At 43.3% G+C, this 13,302-nt stretch overlaps 1 long non-coding RNA gene across 1 annotated transcript; it reads right to left on the bottom strand.

Moving 5' to 3' along the window:
- Positions 1 to 6,622: 6,622 nt before the first annotated feature.
- On the bottom strand, positions 6,623 to 11,263 carry LOC142557971 (uncharacterized). Its single transcript, XR_012822907.1, has 3 exons — positions 9,652 to 11,263; positions 7,841 to 7,896; positions 6,623 to 6,633 (listed from the first exon to the last, which is right to left on the bottom strand). It is a non-coding gene; the product is annotated as an uncharacterized LOC142557971 (long non-coding RNA).
- Positions 11,264 to 13,302: the final 2,039 nt, after the last annotated feature.

The following is a 13,302-nucleotide window of genomic DNA, read 5'->3' as shown; positions in this document are numbered from 1 at the left end:
GAGGGCGTCTGATTGAAAACTTCCTCTTTAGTACGGGTGCATGCTTGCTAAATAAGAAGGAGCCAACTTTTTACAGCGTTGCGCACAAGACATTTTCATCTATAGATTTATCCATTGTTTCAAGTACAGTCGCGCCGTACTTGGAGTGGAATGTACATAAGGACCCATACAGGAGTGATCATTTCCCGATTTTTTTTAATATAAGGAAACGGGACGAATGTTCTCCGCATGTACCCCAGTGGAAAGTTGACTCAGCGAACTGGCAGCGATACTGAGAGCTAACATATATGACCTGGGATGATATTCGTGCACTCAGTATTGACGATGCAGTGTCATATTTAACCGGATTTATTCTCGACATAGCGTCAATATGTATCCCTCAAACAAATGCATCGCCTAATAAACGACGTGTTCCCTGGTGGAACGACGAATGTAAGGAAGCAAGAAAGAAACAGAATAAGGCTTGGAATCAGCTCCGTGACTCTCCGACTATCGAAAACCTTATCAGCTTTAAGAAAATCAAATCAGAAGGCAGAAGAACGCTCCGCCGTGCCAAAAGGAATAGCTGGCAAAAATACATTACCGGAATTAACTCTTATACAGACGAAAGAAAAGCCTGGAACAGGGTAAACAAATTAAAAGGCCGCGAAACTTATCCTCTACCATTAGTAAACACACAAGCAGACACTCTTGAGGACCAAGCTGATTGTCTAGGAGCACATTTCGAGCACATTTCCAGTACACCTCATTACACAGAAACATTCCTAAAATACCAGCGACTAGCAGAACAGCTGCATTTGGGTCGGAAAAGCACATCAAATGAAGCATACAATCGTCCATTTAGTATGGCTGAGTTCCAGGCCTCACTGAACTGTTGCAACAAGTCCGCTCCAGGAAGTGACAGAATATTGTATGAGATGATCAGACACTTACACCCTGAAACCCAAAAAAACACTACTGTCACTCTTCAATTCCATGTTCTCTGCTGGCTGCATTCCTTCTGCCTGGAAAGAAGCTATCGTAATCCCCATTCTCAAACAGGGCAAGGACCCCTCCTCACCCAACAGTTATAGGCCTATAGCTCTGACAAGTTGTCTATGCAAATTATTTGAGAAAATGATTAACCGTCGCCTCATCCATTTTCTTGAAAGCAACAAGATACTCGATCCCTTTCAATGCGGTTTTAGAAAGGGTAGATCCACAACAGATCACCTTGTCCGCATCGAGACAAATATCCGAGATGCCTTTGTCCACAAACAGTTTTTTCTATCAGTATTTTTAGATATGGAAAAGGCATACGACACAACCTGGCGCTATGGAATCCTCCGTGACCTGTCTGAAATGGGAGTTCGAGGCAACTTGCTGAACGTGATTCAGAGTTACCTCTCCAATCGCGCGTTCCGTTTTAGAGTTGGTAACGCTCTGTCTCGTCCATTTACGCAAGAGGCTGGTGTTCCACAAGGTGGTGTGCTGAGCTGCACTCTTTTCATTGTCAAAATGAACTCAATCCAGACTGCCATACCACGTAGCATGTTTTATTCTGTATATGTGGATGACATCCAGATAGGTTTCAAATCATGTAACCTAAGTATCTGCGAGCGGCAAGTACAGCTTTGCATAAATAAATTATGTATGTGGGCGGACAAAAACGGTTTCAAGCTAAACCCACAAAAAAGCACATGCGTCCTGTTTTCTAACAAGAGAGGCATACTTGCGGACCCCGCAATAGATCTAAATGGAGAACAGCTGTCTGTGAGCCATGAACACAAATTTCTAGGAATCCTTTTAGACAGTAAGCTGACTTTTGTACCACACCTGAAGTATCTGAAATCAAAGTGCCTCAAGACTATGAATCTCTTGAAGCTCTTGTCACGTACCTCTTGGGGAAGCGACAGACGGTGCCTTTTAAAACTTTACAAAAGTCTAATATTAACACGGCTTGACTATGAAGCAATAGTCTATAATTCTGCTGCACCTAGCGCTTTGAAAATGCTAGATCCTATTCACCACTTAGGTATCCGCCTTGTTACAGGCGACTTTAGGACTAGCCCTGTGAAAAGCCTCTACATCGAATCCAACGAATGGTCATTACACTATCAAAGGACATATTTAACTTTCTCGTACGCCCTGAAAGTTGGCTCAGCTGTTAAACATCCTAGTCATGCTACTATATGCGACTTGTCCACTGCTAGGCTGTTTCGTAACCGCCCGGCCACTAGGCCTCCTCTGTCCCTCCGGTTGGAAGCTCTCTCAGGAAATACAGGGGTCCCTCTTTTACACAATGTCCTAATGGCTCCTACAGGGCTTTCACCGCCTTGGGAGTGGCAGACTATCAAATGTGACATGTCCTTCTTAGAAATATCGAAACAAGCACCTGAGGCTCACATACAATCACATTTTCTTGAACTTAAAGAGAAGTATTCCTGTGACGAATATTACACAGATGCTTCGAAGTCTCCTGCTGGTGTTGCTTACGCAGCTCTCGGACCCTCATTTTCAACATCAGGGCCACTAAACCCACACACCGGTATCTTTACGGCAAAAGCATACGGTATACTTTCGGCTATTAAACACATAAGGCGCAGAAATGTCGCTAAGGCTGTTGTCTTTACAGACTCACTAAGTGTCGTGAGAGCCCTAATTAACTTACGAAAGCATAAGAATCCCGTTTTGAATGAGCTGTATAGTTTGTTGTGCTCCGCATATATCTGCAACCAAACGATTATTCTATGCTGGGTACCTGGCCATAAAGGTATAAAAGGCAACGTAGCTGCTGACGAAAACGCTCCGTCAGTGAGTTTTAGGGACAGAGATGGAAATATCCCCATTCCTGCCACAGACCTAAAGCCCTTATGCGCCGTAAATTGAGGAAACATTGGCAAGCAGAGTGGGATACACAAACATTGAATAAGTTACATATAAGAAAACCAAGGTTGCGGAATTGGATAAATGACAAAACAGCACGGTACAAGGAAGTACTTCTTTGCCGATTAAGGATAGGACACACTTACAGTACTCACTCCTACCTCTTGACTGGCGGGGATCCTCCTACTTGTAGTAGGCCTCACAGTCCTCCATGTTCTTATGCAATGCCCTGCAATAGAAACGGAGAGGAAAAAGTATTTCCCTTCTGCATATCGGGAAAATATACCTCTCCATCCTGCATTTTTTCTTAGTGACGAATCGCTTTTTAGACTGCAAACAGTCTTAGATATTTTAGCCGAAACCGACATTCTGAAAATCATTTGGCCAGGCAATATTTAGCACGTGACTAACATCCCTGCAATCAAGGGCTCTTTTGAAACTCTGGTGTCAGTGTCGTTTTATTGCATAATGTTTTAACGATAGCTCATTGCCATAGCCCACATCACTGCCTAGTCACCGTCATTATTTTAGCAACTATATATTCTCCGCCACTTACAGCTACAGATTTTAGGCCCTTTTACAGCCATGTGACATCTACCATGAGGAATTCATTGTGCACGCCATCCGAAATACATCGTCAACATTACCACTTGTCATGGCGCTCTTTGGCCAAACCTGACCCTTGCGCCATAAAACACCACACATCATCATCATCATTGATGTGTGCGATAAAGTTCAACTTTTTATCAAACAGAACACCCAGAAACTTGTGTTCTTGTTTACGGGTAGTGTGCCATCGTGTAGTATAAGGATGGGATCTGGTTGTAGGCCTCTTTTTTGTGTAAAGCAACACTGATAGTTTTTTCACGTGAGAAGCGAAAGCCGTTTTCAGATGCCCATTGCGTTAGTTTGTTTAATGTAATTTGAATTTGTCGTTCGCAGGTTGCCATGTTCGATGCACGACACGCAATTTGTAGATCATCCACATATAAGGAATGCATTACGGAGGATGGAATTGCATTATTGAGCGAGTTCATTTTCACGACAAAACAATGTTGCGCTTAATACGCATCCCTGAGGTACACCGTTTTCTTGAATAAATACGCGGGACAGCACCGTTCCTAAATGCACTTGAAATTTTCGATCGGACATGAAATCAGCAAGACATTTAGGCATTCTACCGCGGATCCCCAAATCCGCTAAATTCCTTAAAATACCATACCTCCATGTTGTGTCGCACGCCTTTTCTAAATCAAAGAAAACAGTGAGACAGTATTGTTTGTGTAGAAAGGCCGCACGTATCTCGTGTTCTAACCGAACTAGATGATCTAATGTAGAGCAGCCTTTCTTGTACCCAGCCTTTCTTGTACCCACACTGATGATTATCGAGCAGGTTCTCAGTTTCGAGGACGTATGCCAATCTGATGTTTACAATGGATTCATAGGACTTGGCAAGACAGCTTGTGAGTGCTATAGGTCGGTAGCTGGTAGCTGTTGTAGGATGTTTCCCAGCTTTCAAGAAAGGGATTATAATGGCTTTTTTCCACTCATTTGGCATTTTTCCTGTTTCCCAGATTATGTTAAAAAAGCGGAGCAATGTCTTAACTGCTTTTGAAGAAAGGTGTACGAGCATTGTGTAATGTATTCTGTCCGGACCTGGCGCTGTTTTTTGCCAGTAGTGAGTACTCTGTTGATTTCACGAAGTGTTAAGGGGGCATTATATGGTTTCTCGGAACTTCCTGTTTTCGGAAGCTCTTGTTTTTCTGCTGATTGTTTATACTTTTGAAATTCAGTGGAGTAGTGTAGTGAGCTTGATATGTTATGGAAATGCTGCCCTAATATGTCTGCTTGTTCTTTTAAATTCGTTTGTGTACCTGGAGGTGAAAGTATGGCGATCGTATAAGGAGCGTACTCGCTTCTAAACTTACGAAGCTGATCCCACATTCTTTTGGATGTTATTGAGCTATTGATGAAGGATACATATGTTTGCCAAGATTGTCTTTCGGCTTGCCTACGCGTGTACCTGGCTTTCGCCTTTGCTTTATTGAAATACAGGAGGTTATCTTGTGTTGGATATCGCCGAAAGATACCCCACGCTTTGTTTTGTGCTTTTTTAGTTTGAGTACATTCATTCGTCCGCCAGGGCTTTAGTTTTTTCCTCAAGAAGTCGGAGGATTGCGGGATCGTCTGTTCTGCTGCAGCAAGTATGGAGGCAATAATCTTTTCATTCATTTCGTCTATTGTTTGATCATCTGATATGTGATCAAGACTGGCCTTCACGCTGAACAGAGGCCAGCCTGCTAGATGGATTTTCCAAAGTGGTGGTCTTAATGGTACTGTAGGGAAAGGAGATGTGTTTTTAATAATGCCGGGCATACGATCACTACCACAAGGATTGTTAATAACACTCCATTTAAGATCTGTCAACAGAGATGGAGTGCACAGCGCCAGATCTAGACAAATCATATTTCCTGTGCTTGGGGAGCAGTAGGTTGGTGCACCAGTGTTTAAAAGGCATATTTCGTTAGTCAGGATAAAATCTTCAAGTGTTTGTCCCCTGGTGTCAATTGTTTTGCTACCCCATAATATGTTATGAGCGTTAAAATCACCTGCTATTAAAAAAAGGTTTAGGTCGCTGATTTAAAACTAACTCCAAATCTCTTACAGTAAAATGTGAATGGGGCGGAATGTACATTGAACAAATGGTAATGGTTTTATGTGCTATAACGGTGACAGCAACGGCTTCTGAGTATTAATGGCAACTTCTCTAGCTGCAATGCTGCTCTGTAGAACTATAGCTACGCCACCCGAAAGCCAGTTCGCCTGAGTACGATCGCGCCGTACAACAGTGAAGCCTTTTAAAATGTTTTTGTGCTTTTCACCTAGGTTTGTTTCCTGTAAGCATAATGCTACGGGAGAGAAATTAAATGAAAAGTATTTTATGTCACCTAAGTTATGTAAGAGACCTCCACAATTCCAATGGATCATAAAAGCCATTATAAAATTGAAGGATAATAAATGATATTAACGAGTGAGTGGAAGATAAGAAATATGTTAGGTGACATGGATCTGAAGAACGCAGGTACACTTGAGGAACGCTTGAACGCAGGAACGCTTGAGAGAGCGCTTGTCCTTCGGTGTCGATGACACCGGGGATTTTGTTTGGACCTCCATCGCTCTCTCTGAGGCGCTGGAGGACCGAGAGTTTGGCGCCGAGACACGTGTCTCGGGACTGGTGTTTGCAGCGCCTTGGAAGAGGATGGAGCAGCGTCGGCTACTTCCATCACGGGGGCGGGAGGAGTCACTGCGGCACCACTGCGCGTGGGCTCGGAGGACTCCTCAGACCTCTGTGACGCTGCCCCCATCTGCGTCACATCGGCGTAACTTCTTCGCGGAAGGTACGATAGCCGCTTTCTGGCTTCATAGAACGAAATTTTTTCTTTGAAAGTTAGAGCAATTACTTCTTTTTCTTTTTTCCAGCAAGGGCAGGACCGCGAGTAAGCTGGGTGATCTCCCTTGCAGTTAACACAAAGTGGGGAAGAGGTGCAATTGTCAGTTTGATGATCGTTGGAGCTGCACTTAGCACAAGTAGTTCGTCCTCGACATGCATGCGAAGTATGTCCAAACCTTTGGCATTTGATACATCGTCTAGGGTTCGGGATATATGGTCTAACATTTACCTTTACATAACCTGCATCCAGGGAGGTAGGCATTACACTTGTTCCGAAGGTGAGTATTACATGTCTTGTGGGGATTTCTTGGTCGTTCCTGCGGATGAAAATTCTTTGGACTTTGGTAACATTTTGTTACCTCCATAAGGTCCTTCATAAAGAAAGCAACAAAATCCCAATAAAGAAAGTTGATGATGATGATTTGGAATTTTTATGGCGCAGCAGCCGTGCAGACTATAATGCGCCAAGAACATGATTGTCGTATTAGCTTATTTGTTTAAATGCTGTAAAATGGTGTAAATGGCCAAGTAAAAATATAAAACATGAAATGTGCTACAGTTCTTGTAGGATTCCTGTGGCTTTTAAAAAGTGAAAAGTACCTTCATATGGGACCAGTGGTTCATCGCTCAATAACAACATAGGATGGATAGGGATTCTTTTTTCGTAAAAAATCTTAAAATATCTTTGCCTCCATTTTTCTAAACCAGGACATGTTATTAAAATATGTAGCACGGTTAAAATTTCACCGCAGTGTTGGCATGTTGGTTGTGGTTTGTTATTAATTAAGTAACTATGTGTCAGCCTTGTGTGACCAATTCTTAAGCGACATAAAATAACCTCGTAAAATGTTTGTCTGTGGCGACAACTCTGCCATTCTCGTAGAATAGGTTTTATGCAATGAAGCTTGTTGAGTTTTTCTTGATCCCACACTTTCTGCCGGTGTTTCTTAACTGCTATTTTTAAAGTGGCTTTATAATCTTGCCAAGCTAGGCCAACATCATATAGCTCCAAATCTTTGGTACTGACTGCCATAAAATCTGCTCTTTCATTACCGGGAATTCCTACATGACTAGGAATCCAGCTGAAAATGACATTTAACGCTCTCTTGTGACATGTTGTGAATTGTTTTTTTATTTTCTTCAGTAGATTATTTATAGATGGTAACTTAGATGCGAGAGCTTGAAGAGAGCTCAAGGAGTCGCTAAATATAACAGATTGGTTATTTCCTCTTTTCAGGATGTCTTCAAGAGCTAACGAAATGGCATGAAGTTCTGCAGTAAAGACAGCAGCCTGACTTGGAAGTCTCATTTGTTTTTCAAATTGATTTGATGTCACTGCAGCGCCTACATTGCCATTGCTTTTTGATCCATCCGTAAAGTATTTCACGCAGAAATTATATTCTGATTCTATTTCTAAATATTCGCTTAGTAACGCCTCTCTTGGTGAAAATTGTTTTCTGTTTTTTGTTAACCTAAAGTCGCATTGCGCATGTTTCATCTCCCAAGGAGCAAAAGAAGGTTCACCTTGCAAGAATTTATTTCTTACGTCGAAACATAGGTCCGCATTCAGCTTTTGGTACCTGATGAAAAAGGAAGGAATGATTGCCGGTTTGTTGCTAAAATGTATTTCAAAGCGCGGCCTTGTAAATAGTCGTCTACAAGGATGCGTTGAACAGGACAGTACTCTCATTATGTACATGTTTCCAAGAAATAGTCTTCTGTGTTCCAAAGACAGCTGGTTGGTTTCTGCATACAAGCTTTGTACGGGAGACGTACGAAACGCGCCGGAGCACAGACGTAGTCCGAGGTGATGCACCGGATCAAGAACCTCTAATGCTGACTTTCGAGCTGAGCCGTACACAAAACATCCGTAGTCTAATTGTGATCGGACAACTGCATTGTATATGCGAAGCAGACATATTCTATCTGAACCCCATGATCGGCGTGATAGGAGCTTTATTAAATTTATGGATTTCAGAGATTTCTGTTTTGCATAAGCGATGTGCGCTTTGAAGTTGAGTTTTTTGTCAACGATCATACCAAGAAATTTGTGTTCGTTCTTTACTGTGATTTGCTGTCCTTTAATATGTAATGTTGGGTCCGGTGTGAGCCTTCGGTATTGACTGAAAGGTACGCATATTGTTTTTTCTGCGCAAAATTTAAAACCATTTTCGTTTGCCCATCGCACTATAGAGTTTACACCCAACTGGAGTTGGCGTTCGCAAGTAGCCATATTACAAGAGGAGAAACAAAGTTGAATGTCATCGACATATAAAGAATACATTAAGGAAGAAGGAATAACTGTAGTTATCGAATTGAGCTTCACTAGAAATAGTGTAACGCTCAATACTCCACCTTGCGGCACTCCATTCTTCTGTATAAAACAGTTGGAGAAAGTTGGTCCAAACATCACCTGAAAAGTTCGGTCCTCCAGATAGCTTTTGATTATACAAAGCATGTGCCCTTTTATTCCGTGCCTGTGCAAGTCCATTAAAATGCCATGTCTCCACGTCGTATCATACGCTTTTGATAGGTCAAAGAAAACGGAGACGCAATGCTGCCTTTGGACGAAAGATTCACGGATTTTTGTTTATAACCGGACTAATTGGTCGATTGTGCTGCGATTGGCTCTAAAGCCACACTGGTACTGATCAAGTAACCCGTTACTTTCCAAAAGGTGTACAAGCCGTTTGTTAACCATTCTTTCGAATGTTTTTCCTAAACAACTGGTTAAGGCAATGGAGCGATAACTGTTAGGATCAGAGCGTGCCTTTCCAGGTTTTAGAAGTGGTAGAACTATCGCTTTCTTCCATGCTTTTGGAAAATAGCCTTCTGCCCACAACCTGTTGAAGAGGTGAAGGATTGTGTCGTACGTGTTCATGTGTAAGTGTCGCAGCATTTCGTAGTGTACGTTGTCCGGGCCTGCTGAATGGCTCTTCCCTAAATATATTGCATCGAAGAGTTCAGTTTTTGTAAAAGGACAGTTATATGGCTCAGTACTATTCAGTGATATCCGAAGATCTTTCTTTTCTGCCGTGGCCTTTATCTTAAGAAACTCGGGCGTGTAGTGAGCGTAACTCGAAATTCCAGCAAAGTGCTCGCCAAGTATATTTGCTTGCCCTTTAGGATCCGTTTCCTCGTCGAATATAGGGAGTGTGTATTCTGTATGAACACCGTCTATTTTTCTCACTTTCTCCCAGACTAATTTACTTGTTGTTTGACTGTTTATAGAGCTCACATATTTCACCCATGATGTTCGTTTTGCTATCCGTCTTTCTCTTCTAGCCTCACTGCGCTTTTGTTTAAAAAACAATAAATTTTCGAAATTTGGGTACCTGTTAAGTCGAGACCATGCACAGTTTTGTTTCCTACGAGCTTTATCACATGCTTCATTCCACCACGGTTTTGGTGTACGTGGCAGTTTCCCTTGTGAAAGTGGTATGGAGTTTTCAGCTGCATCTAAAATTTGTTTCGTTATCGCATCACATAAGTCGTCAATATTGAGTGCGATGACATCATCAATCCTTATTTCGGAGCTTTCCAAAAAAACTGACCAGTCTGCTTTACCCAGCTACCATCTCTGTCTTCGTACTGGCATTGTTGGAGGCGCGTCGATCGGCTTGAGTATTATAGGGTAGTGGTCGCTGCCACGTGGGTTTTCCCTCACGTCCCAAATAAAAAATCCAGCAAGTGACGGCGTGCCACAGGAGAGGTCAATGCTTGAAGTAGATTGTGATTTAGCAATAAAATATGTTGGCTTTCCATCATTAAAAAGGTACAGATTGCAGTTGTCTAAAAATTCTTCTACCATTTTCCCCCTTGCGTCAGTGTGGTTACTGCCCCAGATGTTATTATGAGCATTAAAATCACCCAATAAAAGGAAAGGTTCTGGAAGTTATTTCACGAGATTTTCTAATTCATTTATTGTGATATTCTTACCTGGTGGTAAGTACAGGGAGCATACTGTTATTGTTTTCCCTATCTGAACCTTTACTGCAACACCTTCTAAGTTGGTGTGAAGCTTGACTTCGCGTACTGGGACTCCTTGAGCGACCACTATAGCGACTCCTCCAGATGCGACTGACGCCTGTTCCCTATCTTTGCGAAAGATGCTATATCGACGCAGAGGTTGTTTATGGCAACCTTTCAAATGAGTTTCTTGCAAACACATAACAGAAGCCTCAGCATCCTCGAAAAGATCGTAAATGTCATCAATATTGGTTCTTAAACCACGGCAGTTCCACTGCACAATAGTAGCCATATTTGATGTTGTGGATTATCAAGTACTTCACGAAGAGATTCTATGTAAGAGGTCACAAAGATGACTTATGTGAATGAGCAAGAAACTTGCTAAAATGCTTTGTAGGTCACTTCTCCTTGGCAGGAGGAATGACCGGAAGTCTACCCCCTTTGTGTTTTCCAGGGGGAATACCCGTCTTTTTGGTTTGCCTACCGGATGTAGGCTCTTTTGTTTGATTCGTGTCCGGCGGACACACTTCCATCATATCATCGCCCTTTGGGCGTTCATCGTTGATGGTGCTTGGAGAAGGTGCCGTCTTCTTGGAAAGAAAGCGGTCCTTCAGCACCGGCGTTGAGACCTTCGTGGCCTCTACCACGTGCTGACTGCCGTCAGCCTCAGCAGAAGCCTCTGGGCCTCTTGGGAGAGGGTTGCGACGAGCGTCTGTTATTTCACTGGGTGAGGAGGGCCGGAGAGCTGAAACCTTGTCCAGCAGCTCCACCTGGGTTCCAATTGACACCATCGGCGGCGCACGCCCTCTGTGCACAGCCTGTGCGTAAGTACCTCTATCGGCAAACGCGACTCTCTTTTTGGCTTCAATGTATGATACGTTCTCCCGTACCTTCAATGCAATCACTTCTTTTTCTTTTTTCCACTGAGGACAAGATCTGGAAAATGCCGCGTGCTGACCCGCGCAATTTGCGCAGCACAGCTCGTTTGTGCACGTTTCATCACCGTGGTCTGGTTGACCGCATTTAGCACAGGTTGCTCTTCCGCGACATGACTGGGAGCCGCGCCCATATTTCTGACACCGAAAGCAACGGCGGGGATTGGGCAAATATGCCCTTACTCTAAGGTACAGGTAAGCAGCCTTAACGGCACTTGGAAGTGTTAAGGAGTTGAAGGTCAGCACAATGTGTTTGGTCGGAGTTTCAATGTTATTTTTTCTAAATTTAATTCGTCTTGCACATAGAACACCCTGATCTCTCAAGGCTTCTTCGATTTCCTCGTCTGTGCACTTAAGGAGTTCTGTATCTGAAATCACACCCTTCGCGTAGTTCAGTGTCCGATGTGGTGAGACAGACACACTGTTCTCACCGATCTTCTCAAGTTTCTTAATCTGCCTGCTATGCTCAGCCGTCATAACTTCGAGCAAGAGGTCTCCAGAATTCATTTTTTTGGCTTTGTAGGTCTCACCAATACACTCGTTAATTGCTTTGGCGATGAGGAAGGGGGACATGTCTTGAATTTTTTGTTCAGTTTCAGACGTGATGACAAAAAATTTTGTGAAGCAATCACTAGGTTTATTGAAATTCATTACCTCGGTCCGGTGCCTTTTCGGCCTCAAATCAGGTTTTGTTGAAGATGGGGTCCTGTCCATGAAATTACATATAAGTTCCGCAGCTAAGCTGGCCGCAAACCATGGAGCCCAACACGGGAGTGCTTTAAAACCACTAGCCATAATAACTGCTATAACCATATAACCATGACCAAGGAAGGCCACGCCCACATGGTTAACCCTAGCCGCCCGGAAACTTGGAAATGAAATGAAGTAAATAGGAGACAGGAAAGGTCAAAAGTGAAAGAGAAAGACAAAGATTTGAGTAGAGAGAGACAGGAAAAGGCGACTGCGGATTTCCCCCGGGTGGGTCAGTCCGGGGGTGCCGTCTACGTGAAGCCGAGGCCAAAGGGGTGTGTTGCCGCCGCCGAGGGGCCGTAAAGGTCCAAATACCCGGCATTGGCTCAACCCTCAGGATCCCCTTTTCCCCGGACACGGCTAAGCCGCGCACGGCTACACGCGGGAGGGTCCAAACCCCATGTGCTCTGGTACGTGGTGTCGCAACACACCAAACGCCTGCTGACGCAGACGCCCCTGCGGGGCCAATAAAGAAAGGCGTCAGGCAGGGAGATACGATCTCTCCGATGCTATTCACAGCGTGCTTACAGGAGGTATTCAGAGATCTGGATTGGGAAGAATTGGGGATTGATTGATGGATATTGTTTCTTGGCGCAAGGGCCAGAAATGGCCAAAGAGCGCCATGACATTTGATTATAAATGGCAATGAGTATCGTTGAATGTGGCGTGAAACGAGTGGCTGTATATTGGCCTAAAATATTCGCTATAGATGGAGTAAAATCTGTATCTATTAAAATAATGCCAATGAAAAGTGAGCTCTATGGTTGTAAAAGTACGTTGTGAATGAGTAGATACTAAAACGTGTTAATTTATAGCAGCACCAGTGCCTCTGCGGAGCCCTTCAGCGCAAGGGCTGCGAGGCATGTGCTTTGTGAGTGATTCCATTGCAGCTACAGCCTCTAGGCAGAGGCTGTGCTACAAATAGCCTGGCCAAATAATGTCTATTGTATTTGTTTCTTCTAAGAAGTTCAGTACTAATTTAAAATTAAATAGAGGGTCATTGCCTAAAAAGAAGACTGGGTGTAAAGGCACATTATGACGGTATAAGAATGGGAAGAACTTTTTTCTCTCCCTTTCTAATAATGGGCACTGAACGAGAACATGAAGGACTGCAAGTCTACTGCCACACCTAGCGCATGTTGGTGGGTTAGTTCCAGTTAGAATGTACGAGTGAGTGCTATAGGTATGCCCAATTCTTAATCTACAGAGCAGTACTTCCTGATATCTTGTTGTTTTCTCAGAAATCCAGTTCCCTATCTTTGGTTTGATTAAATGCAGTTTGTTGGATACCTGAGTGTCCCATTGCCTTTGCCAATATTTCCGTAGTTTATA

Source organism: Dermacentor variabilis, chromosome 9, assembly GCF_050947875.1.
Source record: "Dermacentor variabilis isolate Ectoservices chromosome 9, ASM5094787v1, whole genome shotgun sequence".
Lineage (NCBI taxonomy): Eukaryota > Metazoa > Arthropoda > Arachnida > Ixodida > Ixodidae > Dermacentor > Dermacentor variabilis.
The sequence above is the reverse complement of the archived record's forward strand: the minus strand, read 5'-3'. Positions and strand labels throughout refer to the sequence as shown.